The 13,843-nt window shown below is 43.4% G+C and overlaps 1 long non-coding RNA gene across 1 annotated transcript in view; it reads right to left on the bottom strand.

Annotated features, from left to right (window-relative positions):
* Positions 1-4,917: 4,917 nt before the first annotated feature.
* LOC134956758 (uncharacterized) overlaps positions 4,918-13,843 on the bottom strand; it is a 287,907-nt gene continuing 278,981 nt past the window's right edge. Inside the window, exons 4-6 of the long non-coding RNA XR_010186153.1 lie at positions 13,110-13,163; positions 7,608-7,682; positions 4,918-6,541 (exon numbers count right to left, since the gene is read on the bottom strand). This is a non-coding gene — a long non-coding RNA (uncharacterized LOC134956758). The remainder of the gene's footprint in view (positions 6,542-7,607; positions 7,683-13,109; positions 13,164-13,843) is intronic.

Genomic DNA, 13,843 nt, shown 5'->3' with positions numbered 1-13,843 from the left:
TTATTAATTTTCCCACATCTCATGAATTAAATGAGTTCTTTGAAAAAGCTTGGGAGACTCCGGATAAGAGACCGCAGATCCCCAAGAGAATTTTTATGGCATACCCTTTCCCTAAGCAGGACAGGGAGATTTGGGAATCACCCCCCACTGTGGACAAGGCCCTGACGCGCTTGTCCAAGAAAGTGGCGCTATCGTCTCCTGACACAGCGGCCCTTAAGGACCCATCAGATCGCAGGCAAGAAACTATCTTAAAGGGTATTTATTCTCATACGGGTGCTGTGTTAAGACCGACGATTGAGTCGGCATGGGTGTGTAGCGCAATTGCAGCTTGGACAGATGAGCTGACAGATCAATTTGATTCTATGGATAAGGATACTATATTCCTAACTCTAGCCCATATAAAAGACGCAGTCTTATTTATGAGGGATGCTCAAAGGGACATTGGTTTGCTAGCGTCTAGGGCCAATGCCAGGTCTATCTCAGCGAGAAGATCCTTATGGACTCGCCAATGGACGGGTGATGCGGATTCCAAAAAACATATGGAAGTACTACCCTATAAGGGTGATGTATTGTTTGGGGATGGGCTGACGGACCTGGTTTCCACAGCTACAGCAGGTAAATCAAATTTTTTACCATATATTCCCCAACAGCAAAAGAAAGCAACACCCTATCAGATGCAGTCCTTTCGGTCGCACAAGTCCAAAAGAGGTCGGGGATCCTCTTTCCTCGCCAGAGGTAAGGGCAGAGGCAAGAGGGCACCTGCTTTGTCAGGTGCCCAGGAACAAAAGTCCTCCCCGGCTGCTCCAAAACCCACAGCATGACGCTGGGACTCCCATGAGGGAGTCCGCACCGGTGGGGGCACGTCTTCGACTTTTCAGTCAGGCCTGGGTCAGTTCGGACCTGAATCCCTGGGTGTTGGAAATAGTTTCCCAGGGTTACAAATCGGAATTCGAGGAGGTGCCCCCGCACCGATTTTTCAAATCGGCCCTACCAGCTTCCACATCGGAAAGGGATGTAGTGTTAGCTGCAATTCAAACGCTGTGTATACAGCAAGTGATAATCAAGGTTCCCCTGCACCAGCAGGGAAGAGGTTACTATTCAACCCTATTTGTGGTCCCGAAACCGGACGGTACGGTCAGACCGATTTTGAATCTGAAATCACTAAACCTCTACATAAAAAGATTCAAATTAAATATGGAATCACTCAGAGCAATAATAGCCAACTTGGAGGAGGGGGAGTTTATGGTGTCTCTGGACATAAAGGATGCGTACCTTCATGTCCCCATATATGCCCCCCATCAGGAATACTTGAGATTTGCTGTACAGGATTGTCATTACCAATTTCAGACGTTGCCGTTTGGACTTTCCACGGCCCCGAGGATTTTCACCAAGATAATGGCGGAAATGATGGTGGTCCTGCGCAAGCATGGAGTCACAATTATCCCATACTTGGACGATCTCCTGATAAAAGCGAGATCAAGAGAGAAATTGCTGAGCAGTGTGGCGCTCTCTCTGAGAGTGCTCCAGCAACACGGTTGGATTCTAAATTTACCGAAGTCACAGTTGATCCCGACAACTCGACTACCGTTCCTAGGTATGATACTGGATACGGAACAAATGAAGGTCTTCCTCCCAATAGAGAAAGCCCAAGACATCCAGAACATGGTCAGAGACCTGCTAAAACCGAAAAGGGTGTCAGTTCACCAATGCACTCGAGTTCTGGGAAAAATGTTGGCGGCCTACGAGGCCATTCCCTTCGGAAGGTTCCATGCAAGGACTTTTCAATGGGACCTTCTGGACAAGTGGTCCGGGTCCCATCTGCATTTACATCGGAAAATAACTCTGTCCCCAGGAACCAAAGTGTCCCTCCTGTGGTGGTTGCAAAGTGCTCACCTGCTGGAGGGTCGCCGGTTCGGGATTCAGGACTGGATCCTGGTTACCACGGACGCGAGCCTCCGAGGATGGGGAGCGGTCACACAGGGAAAGACTTTTCAGGGTCTTTGGTCAGACCAGGAGTCCTGTCTACACATCAATGTGTTGGAACTCAGGGCCATTTACAACGGCCTTCGACAAGCGGAGAGTTTTCTTCGAAACCTTCCGGTTCTGATTCAATCAGACAATGTCACAGCAGTGGCTCATGTGAACCACCAAGGCGGGACAAGAAGCAGAGTCACGATGGCGGAAGCCACAAGGATCCTTCGCTGGGTGGAAAAGCATGTAAGCGCTCTGTTGGCTGTCTTCATTCCGGGAGTGGACAACTGGGAAGCAGACTTCCTCAGCAGACACGATCTCCATCCAGGGCCAGTATTACTAAAATTCCGAGTTTGGGCGATTTGTGTTTTTTTTTCTAAGTCCCAATCCGGGAATTCACTAAGCACCAATCTCGGCAGTGTCTGGTCTATTCGTAATGGTTTGAATGACAACGTTCCGAAATACGAATGAATAGACCATCGGTCAAACGCGGCTGTTATTTCATAGAATACGGGAATTCACTATTCATTCGTATTTGGGTGTTAGTCTCTGAGTGCTCAAATGCGGTCGTATTTTTTTGCGATTCGTAAAAAAAAGCGGCAAAAAAATAGACCTCTTTTTTCAGTCGTGTTTACATGTGTTGCAAATAAAAAATCACTCACACCTGAATTAGGATGCCTATAAAAGGATGTTAGGGCCATTTCAATCCACCTACACTCAGAAATGGCAGCAGGACTGTGGACCAGTGATATTTTGTGTGCTGTGGGATTCCTCAGACTCAGACATCAGCCTGTAAGTAACCAGGGCCAAGAAACTGAACATGGTCAGCAGGTTGTACAGGTTCCGCGGAGGCTGCGCAGGCCTCGTTTTTTTAGGGGGCGTTTAAACTTGAACGCATTGTCCGATGATAAGGTCATACAGATGTTCCGTCTAAATCGTGACAACATTTTCCATCTGTATGACCTTGTCAAACTGGGCCTAGACCCTGAGACAGCACGCTCTCGCCCTGTCTCAGGCCTGCACAAACTCCTGGCTGTGTTGCACTTTCTGGCTACTGGCAGCTTTCAGGCTGTGTCTGGGGATGTCATAGGAATCTCACAGCCCTCATTTTCCAGAATCTTAACCCAGGTGATGTATACCTAACGACCTCTTCTGTTTTGTGTTTGTTTTAATTTCTCGGTGGCCAGTTCTGTCCTAAAATCTCATGTTTATTGTTCTTTAAAATGTACACACAGGTGTTGGCTGTTTTGCAGCCCCACATCGAGGCCTCAATCTGCTTCCCTACCCAGGAGTCTCAGTGGCATGCCGTCAGGGTAGATTTCTATGAGCTGGCTGGCATGCCCAATGTGCTTGGAGCCATAGATTGCACACACATTCAGCTGAGACCACTTAGGGGCAGGCAGCACATATATACAAACCGCCATTTCGAACACTCCACAAATGTGCAGGTGGTTTGTGTTGCAAATCTCAGAATAATGAGTGTTGTTGCTGGTTACCCTGGGGGCTGCCATGACTCCTTCATCCTCAGTCAGTCATCCCTCTTTGACAAGTTTGAGTACGGAAAAATGCCAGATGGATGGCTGCTGGGTATGTAATTTGAAATGTGTAGGCCTGCGTATACTTTGTCCAAATACAGGTGCAGATGTATTAACCTGTAGAAGGCATAAGAGAGTGTGAAACCAGTGATCTGTGCAAGGTGATAAAGGCACCAGCCAATCACCTCCAATAAGTAAATTAACATTTAGGAACAGATTGTCTGCTGCCTTTATTACCTTGCACATATCACTGTTTTTTTACTTCCTTATGCCTTCTTCAGGTTAATACATCTGCCCCACAGTGTGTTACTTATGTGTTGCTGTATCTTAACATGAATCACGTTACTATATCTGTCTTTTAGGTGATGGAGGATATGGCTGTTTCTCTTGGCTTCTAACTCCATTGTCCCGACCTGATACCCCTGCTGAACACAATTACAATCATGCACATAAGTCCATGCGGAATGTGATAGAAAGATGTTTTGGTGTGCTGAAATCTAGGTTTCGGTGTCTGGATAAGTCTGGTGGCCTTTTGTTGTATAGTCCCTCCAAGGTGACTCAAATTGTGTTCTGCTGCTGCTTTCTTCATAACATGTGTTTGCAACAACATCTGCCACATGTTGAGGAGGAGGAGGAGGAGGAGGAGGAGGAAGAAAGCAGCCAGCAAGCAGAGGAATTAGAGACATCTGGTGATACTCGGAGTACTGATGTAGGGAGGCAGGTTAGGCAACAGATCATCAATCGCTATTTCTAAGGTTAGCTTGGTTTGCTTGTTTCTTTTTTTGGGTAATCATAAATAGATCTTTTGTTTTTTTTCTCCAAAACCATTACTCAGAATGTGTCTGTCTCCTTGACACATACAAACATACCCTCGCTATATGTAAAACAAATGTCGCATGTGTATTGTGTGTATTTTAAATCTCAAAACAACAGATTATGAGTGGCATGCATTAAGTCTGGATAAGTGATCGTAAACTTGCAGTGCTAATTTCTTACAAGCCCACATCATCCATTTCGTTTTTCACTTTATCATTGTGTGTAACGTCCTAATGCACAGGTTCACAAACTCGGCCCTCAGGACCACACACAGTGCATGTTTTTCACGAAACCCAGTAGAAGCACAGGTGTATGAATTACTCACAGACATATGTTAAAAGGTTCACAGGTGGAGCTAATTATGTCACTTGTGATTCTGTGAGGAGACCTGCAAAACATGCACTGTGTGGGTTCCTGTGGGCCGAGTTTGAGAACCTGTGTTCCCAAAAAACACTCCTCAACATATAATATGTTAGCCTTGAGGAATACATGTGTCCCTATGTGTGATGCACCATCATATTTAAGACACACAAACTTACTGTAATCAGGAATATTTTATTTCCTAATGTTTGATGCTGTAAACTTGATGATGTGTAAGTAATTCCACAGTTTGCCACACATAGACATTATTATACACAGTTTGTGTTTTTAAAAAAAAATTACATATTTGTTTGTTTCTGCATCACGTGTCAAAACATTCTTATTAATTTTAAACACACACAAACATGTCCCAACAATACTGACATTCATTTGGACAATGTTTTTCAAACAAAACAAAGCCAACATATTACAAGCTTTTTACGCAACTCAATTGTGTTCTTCTTGTAATGTTGTATAGATAAGATAGCTAAGATATGTATCACTAACATTGTATTTTGGATTGTCTGTAGGCAAAAAGAATGATTGGAATCTAGAAAGAGTAATGATTAGAAAAAAATCAAGTGGTCAGTTTACTTCCTGCTAAAAACATTCTGCCTGTCTGGCAATTATTGTATCTGCAGGCAAAGAGAATGATTGGAATCTAGAAAGAGTAATGATTAGAAAAAAATCCAGGGGGTCAGTTTACTTCCTGCTAAAGACATTATGCTTGGCTGGCAATTATTGTATCTGCAGGCAAAGAGAATGATTGGAATCTAGAAAGAGTAATGATTAGAAAAAAATCAAGGGGTCAGTTTACTTCCTGCTAAAGACATTCTGCCTGGCTGGCAATTATTGTATTTGCAGGCAAAGAGAATGATTGGAATCTAGAAAGAGTAATGATTAGAAAAAAATCAAGGGGTCAGTTTACTTCCTGCTAACATGTATGTGTGGCTCCATCAACATTTCCCGCCTCCAATACCAAATAAAAATTGTTTAGAATAAATGTTCGTCCAAAATTTATATTAATTTTGTGCCACTTATAATTAATGATGTTGAAAAAAGGGTCAAGGACCTAAGTGTTATATTATTTTAGCAACAAAAACACTTGCTAACTTTTTTAATTTACTTATCACAAATGTCCAACTTGTTTTTTTTTTCACTTTTTTTTGGTGGCTGCTTGTCCTGCCCTTTGCCTTTAGCACTGTCATGTTGTCGTGCTCTGGTGGAGCGTCTTTGTGGTGATGAGACTGGCGTGACATTTGGAGTAGTCGTACCAGAACTGCTGCTTGTTTGCGGTTGGTGCATGCATCTGAGTGTTTCATTCAGGTTAGTGAGGGTGGCATTGAGTTCACGTGTAGCAGCATTTTGATTGTCTACTATTCTGAATAAACTTTCATTAATCTTTTGATTGTTTTGAAAAATGCTCATGTAACTTTGCTGCTGTCTGTGCTGTTCTTCCATTATGCGCTGTAAGTTGCCCATGACCTATGTAATGTCTGTACGCATGAGTTCCATGGTATTGGCTATTCTGGTTGTTTGCTCATTTTGTCTACTCAGATTTCTTGATATTCTTCTGAGGTGAGATAGTAGGCTTGCAAACATTTGTGTCTGCTTACATAGGCAATCTTCATTAGTGGCCTGCTGTCTAGCCCAAATGGTCCAAAACACCTGATCAGGGCCTTGTGTTCCAGGTGTTGTTGGGCTGTGTTGTGGTCGTGGTGTGCTTTGCTGTGGTGGTGTACTCACAGGTGCTGGGGGGCTCATTTCTTGCATTAATGGCTGCATTTCTAAGATGTTTGTCTCCTCCATGTCACTGTGTTGCTGTTGTTGCGGAGGGATGCTGTTCCCAGTACTCGAAGCTGAAATGTTAATTGAATCTCCGTTAGCTATCCATATGTTTGAGAAATGTAAACAAATCACTACACATGGGGGGCAATTTACTAAGATGGGAGTTCTATTTAAGATGGGATGTTGCCCATAGCAAACAATCAGCTTCTACTTCTCATTTATCTAGCACCTTCTAGAAGATAATACATGGAATCTGATTGGTTGCTATGGGCAACATCCCATCTTCAATAGAATGCCCATCTTAGTATATTTACCACATGGAACACATGTGATTCACTGTTGCTTTCAACTCTTCTGGCTAGCAACATCATCACTCATAGCTTAAATACGTACATATGCCTGTTTGTGGCAAATGTGTCTGGTTACTTAATTGTGAAAGCAAACACTTTATTTTTTTTGTAGCTCACACATACTCCACCATAAAAAAACATTGGAATACATAATATGTTACCTTATAGCTTTGTTCAAACAAACATAGTAATGTTTTTATATGTATTTTGCAATGTTACCTCAAACACACATGTGAAATGTTGGTAAAAAACCATACTTTTTCCAAAAAACAAACATGCTTTTTTATTGCAGCATCTTACACACAATGTCATACTGTATGGCTCAAGTGGACATACATATCTTTACTGGATGTGGACAAGGACATTTAGATTGGATTACATTTCAGCTTTTACTTACTGCGGTAAGTATTTACTTTTTTGATGTGTTTTGACTTAATGCGGTTATGTAATTTTTAGATTACGTACTGAATTTTTATACATTTTTTTCAGTTTGATACTCAAAATCAAGATGAGGGGAGTGTGGATGACGCCTTGGAGGTGTGTCCAAAATTTGGAGTGGGGGGACAGAACATACGGACGATAATCTTCGTGGCGGGGTAGCCTGCTGTGTTTGTGTCGGGACATACGACCTTGCTTTCTTTTCGGCCACAGGTTTTTTGTGGTGATGTCTTTCACAAGTGCCACTTCTGCTGCTCCATACTTCTTTTGATGGACCATTTAATGAAAGTGCAATTTGGTTATGGCCATTCCTTTACAAGCATACCCTATACTACAATGGACACTTTACCTGCTTTCGCAGCGTCATCATCAGAAGATGTGATAGGAGTTACTGGCCGACGATGAGTGCTGCTTTTTTCAGACACTGTATAAAATGAATTATAATAAAAAATCATGCTATTGTGTATACATCCACCCATTATGCTTATAAACATTTATTCTCTTAGAAATGCTTGGCTTTTTTTTTAAATAAAAAAAAAAAAACAGAAAAAAAAAAACAACAATGACCAAAACACATATGCACTATGGCAACATCAACACAGGAAAACATGTACAGGACACTGACATAGGCCACAAGTTCAAGGAAAGGTTTTTAAAATTTCGAAAAAAAATTTGCTGACACACACTAGAAGATGGGAGTAATATGCAACGTCACATGACCACATTCCAAAAAAAAAACAAATAATAAAAAAAAACCATGCTCACCATTCTTCCTGGGTCTATCTGAATCCCGGATATGGGTTGCAGAGACAACTTCTGGAGGGATTACACTCCGCATGGGCTGCTCATACTCCAGATAACTTGCAATATAGGGCTGCCCACCACCGGTTTTCCGAGCCGACTTGGCCTCCTTGGCCATTTTGGACTTGACACGTCGCTTTATGTCATAGTACCGTTTGCGGCACGTGTCCTCAGTCCGCTTGACCACCCCCTCACTATTGACAGCAGCAACTACTTTCGCCCACAACACCGTCTTCCTCCGTGTTGGCACCTTGGCGGACTCCGGCCCAAATAGCTGCCTCTGATACTTCATCAGCTCACGCACCAATGCCACATTTTCAGCAAAACTAAACTTAACATTCCGCCCAGTCTTAGTAGTGGTGCGTGGCTGCGGAGCACTCTGACTGTCACTATCACTTGAGGCTGCTGCAGCAACCTCACCCACCTCCTCCACCTCACTAACACTCACCTCCTCCACCTGACCAACCTCCTCCCCCTCACTCACACCGTCCACCTCTGAGTCACACTTAATTGTGTGTGTAAACAGTTAACACAGGAAAACACTCCTCCACTACCACTACACAACTCACTCACACACACACACACACACACACACACACACAAACACTGACAAGGGACTATAAAGAAAAATAACTTGGACTAAAAATGAGACAAAACCACAAAATACAAGACAACAAGAATGACAAGACGACTTTCAAACACAATACCACACTCAGAAATCGCTACCACCACTCCTCTTCAAACCACAAATTCACCTACCTCCACAGCACAACCTCCCTCCTCCTCACCACTAACTAAACCCACGAGGTGCGGACGGTTTGGGGCGTATTTATATGGTTGCGCACAGACACTCCTACCATCTGAAACACAACCAATCACGAACGGGGATGAAAATCTAATCTGAAAGTGAAAATGCGGCCGCGAAGAAAAAAAAAACCTGCCGCGTTTAACTTAGGGAAAAAAACAGCAAATACATCAAAAACACGTACGCAAACGACAATGACGGCCGTAAATGTACCAAAAAAACCCGACTGGCATCGACATCGGAAAATACGAAAACAATAAACTCGAATGCTTAGTAACTTTGCGTATATGGATTCAAAAAGTTGCATGAAAATGCACCCGATACAAAACGAGTTTAAACACTACACAAACCGACTCAAACACGAATATTAGTAAATATTGGCCCAGGAGAGTGGGGACTTCATCAAGAAGTCTTTGCAGACGTAACACGTCTTTGGGGAACTCCTCAAATAGACATGATGGCATCACGCCTCAACAAAAACACTTCGGAGGTATTGCGCCAGGTCTCGGGACCCTCAGGCAGTAGCAGTAGACGCACTGGTAACACCGTGGGTGTTCGAATCGGTCTACGTGTTCCCTCCTTTTCCTCTCATCACGAAAGTGTTGAGAATCATAAGACGAAGAAGAGTACAGACGATACTCGTTGTCCCAGACTGGCCTCGAAGGGCTTGGTACTCGGAACTACAAGAGATGCTCACAGGAGACCCCTGGCCTCTTCCTCTGAGGGAAGATCTGTTGCAGCAGGGGCCCTGTGTATTTCAAGACTTACCGCGGTTACGTTTGACGGCATAGCGGTTGAACGCCGAATCCTAGCAAAAAAGGGGATTCCGGAAGAGGTCATCCCTACTTTAATAAAGGCTAGGAAGGAGGTGACGGTAAAACATTATCACCGTATCTGGCGAAAGTATGTGTCTTGGTGTGAGACCAAGAATGCACCTACGGAAGATTTTCATTTGGGTAGTCTTCTCCATTTCCTACAGACAGGAGTGGATATGGGCCTGAAATTAGGCTCGGTTAAGGTACAGATTTCGGCCCTCTTGATTTTCTTTCAGAAGGAATTGGCTTCTCTTCCAGAAGTCCAGACATTCGTAAAGGGAGTGCTGCACATCCAGCCCCCTTTTGTGCCTCCAGTGGCACCATGGGACCTGAACGTGGTGTTGCAGTTCCTAAAATCACACTGGTTGAACCGCTTAACAAGGTTGAGTTGAAATTTCTTACCTGGAAGGTGGTAATGTTGTTGGCCTTAGCATCAGCAAGGCGAGGGACAGAATTGGCGGCTCTATCACACAAGAGCCCCTATTTGATTTTTCATGTGGATCGAGCTGAATTGAGGACACATCCGCAATTTTTGCCTAAAGTGGTTTCGTCGTTCCATATGAATCAACCTATTGTGGTGCCTGTGGCTACCGGTGACCTGGAGGATTCCAGATCCCTGGACGTAGTCAGGGCCTTAAAAATTTATGTAGCCAGTACGGCTAGAATTAGGAAAACAGAGGCTCTGTTTGTCCTGTATGCGGCCAATAAGATTGGCGCTCCTGCTTCAAAGCAGACTATTGCTCGCTGGATCTGTAATACGATTCAGCAGGCTCACTCTACGGCTGGATTGCCGGTACCAAATTCGGTTAAGGCCCATTCCACTAGGAAGGTGGGCTCTTCTTGGGCGGCTGCCCGAGGCGTCTCGGCTTTACAACTTTGCAGAGCGGCCACGTGGTCGGGGTCAAACACTTTTGCCAAATTCTACAAGTTTGATACCCTGGCTGATGAGGACCTAGCGTTTGCTCAGTCGGTGCTGCAGAGTCGTCCGCACTCTCCCGCCCGATTGGATGCTTTGGTATAAACCCCATGGTCCTTACGGAGTCCCCAGCATCCTCTAGGACGTAAGAGAAAATAAGATTTTAAACCTACCGGTAAATCTATTTCTCCTAGTCCGTAGAGGATGCTGGGCGCCCGTCCCAGTGCGGAAACTCTGCAAGACTTGTATATAGTTGTTGCTTATATAAGGGTTATGTTACAGTTGACATAGGTCTTGGACCGTTATTGTTGTTGTTTTTTGTTCATACTGTTAACTGGTTATGTATGTTCCAGGTTACATGGTATGATTGGTGTGGGCTGGTATGAATCTTGCCCTTGGATTGCTAAATCCTGCCTTGTATTGTCCATCTCCTCTGGGCACAGAGGAGCTGAGGTCTGGAGGAGGGGCATAGAGGGAGGAGCCAGTGCACACCCATAGTCAAAGTTCTTTTTAGGTGCCCTATCTCCTGCGGAGCTCGTCTATACCCCATGGTCCTTATGGAGTCCCCAGCATCCTCTACGGACTAGGAGAAATAGATTTACCGGTAGGTTTAAAATCTTTTTTTTTTTAGATTTTATTAATTCAATAGCTTTTACTGTATCTTTACAAGATGGATCAGATGCTATACACTGGGACACGTGGCTTGAAAGAGGATGCGTCTTAACTCCTTTGTTTATATTTTGCGAATGTTCCATAAAACGGATGTGGAGCGTACGAGTTGTCCTACCAACGTACTGTTTTCCACATCCGCATTACTTGCAATTCATGAAGTCTTTGATTTTAAACACTTCTCCATTAGTATTAGATGTAAATGCAACAGTTTTTTTTAGGTGCATGCATACAGGTGGTACATGTATGTTTACTGCATGTATGGAAACCCTTCGATCTCTCAGGAATCAAAGTTATGTTAAAAGTTCTTTCTTGTTGGTATTGACTTTTTACCAATATAGACTATAGATTAGTGGATCTCTTAAAGATAACCGTACCTCCCAAGTCCACGTTTTCCCTTAATACTCCATCCAGCTTAAGTAATAATGAGTTATTCCTAATGATAGATCTAATTTTATATGCACAGTTATTATATTGTGTGGTGAAAAATGCTGATCTTTCTTTTGTATGTGTTTTGTTCTTAGTTGCTTCAGCAGTTTGTAAAAGGGTTCTTCTATCTATCTATCTATCTGTGACCCGTTAACATATGGTCATAGTACAGTAATGATAACAGGGGGACTTACTTAATGTTGTGTAAACATATGTATAGGTAATGAGTTAACAAGATAATGTATATTATAGTTTAAACTGTATTTATTAGTATCTGCAGAAACTCAATTACTTGGGGTCATAGAAGTAGTACTGATAGATGGTAGTGCTGAGATGTGTGTATATTGACTATGTACTATGCGCTACAGCTAGCGCGTGACTATGGCTGACTGAGGGTGCCTCGAGACTGCCACTGATCTGAGGGGGTCGCGTGAGGTGAGCGGGAAAAGCTGGGGTGCACGAGGGCTTCCCTGCACTATAAAAATGGGAGAGTAGTGCTGATTCGGAGTTGTTGCCACAGAGCCGCTCAGGAGGAAGCTTCTCTCTCCCCTCTGTGCTGCACAGAAAGAGCTGTGCTGTGAACATTGCGGCGACAGAGGGGGAGGAAGAGACCTCCCTCTGAAACATCATCCTGAAGAGAAGCGCCATAGCCGCAGAAAGTCCCTTCAACCTGGAGGAGGACCAGAGGTGCGGCTATCAGCTGAGACGACACCGAAACCAGGGCAGCTGGCCAGGAGGCACCCAGAAGGAGGAGAGAGGGAGGCACTGTCACAAGCCGAAGCAGCGCCGGCAGAGAAGCAAATAGCCGGGGGAGTGTCTGAAGGAGGAGCCACGGATGACAGTGTGAAAGCCATCAGCGATTACAACTGGGCAGTGAGAAGCGGCGCTGGGAGACAGGAATTCCCCAGTGGAGGACTGTAGTGTGCGTAAGACCCCCTATCACCCCAACGTTAAACAGTAATTGTTTCCAGCCTCCTAGCTAATATAGAGAGCGGGGGAGCACTGTGAGGAAGAACTCAATATATTTGAATCAGCAGTGCACCACAGCCTCCTAGCTGAGTACGAGAACGGAGGAGTGTGAGGGCACAGGACAGATTGACATCATCCAATGGGTGATCAGGGGGAGGAGCCAAGTCCGAAGTGATTGGTCATCAGCTGGAGCGGTGACCGTAGACGTCTAAGGTCTGTTGATTATACATGGCACTGCAGCCACCCCATCACTATAGAACATACATTCAGTCAGTGGGTGGTTCATAAACATCAGACTTTAATGACTAGTTATTATTGCAGCAGTATTTCTCCTAATTTAACGATACTGCTATATTAACTTAAGAGGGATAGTTTATGATTCCAGGATTTCTGAGGACTAATATAACCAAGTGAACTTATTAATTATTCGTGTTCACTATTACTTACCTGAGCTGGGAACAGGAGTTGTGGGATTCAGGAAGAAAAGGCGATCCAGTTACTCTAAAAGAAAAAAGAAGGGTTAATACCTATAGACTTTGATTAGCACTACACAGAACTTTCAGGAGGTCACCTGAGCATGAACTGGGACAGTGTTATATATACCTCCCATTTACAAGAGTTTAAAGCAAGGAATCAGTAGCCTCTAGTGGGGATGAATATAAATTGAGTCATTTACAGTCAACTGTATTTGTTACATTTGCTCTGTTGGGAAGGAGACTTTTGAAACAAATAGATGTTACAGATCTGTCGCTACTTTGACATTCTAAAAAGGCTACAGTTTTACAGATCCTTTGTCAAGGGATATTAACAGTTTAAAAGAAATATATAAATATATATATATACTACTGGGGTAAATGCAGTTATAGGATTCAAAGATCATATATATGCATATACAGTATATACGTAAAGATTTGTGGATGAACTGAAGGACTACCCATTCTTAGGAATATAGGAATACTGGACTAATGTTAAATATGTATTGTTTAACTTGTCAACCAATGTTTTAAAAATAATAATTTAAGGTGTACCAGTGCATGTATGTTATGCTATATATATTTATATTTTACCTAAAGAAGAAAATCTACAGTAAATAAGCCTATGTTAAGTATGTTGTATTCTGTGTCTAATACTTACCCATTATTGTGTGCAAAGTAAATGTTCTATGGGTGGACTGGTATTAT

This window comes from Pseudophryne corroboree, chromosome 9, assembly GCF_028390025.1.
Source record: "Pseudophryne corroboree isolate aPseCor3 chromosome 9, aPseCor3.hap2, whole genome shotgun sequence".
NCBI lineage: Eukaryota > Metazoa > Chordata > Amphibia > Anura > Myobatrachidae > Pseudophryne > Pseudophryne corroboree.
This window is presented reverse-complemented; position numbering and strand designations above follow the sequence as displayed.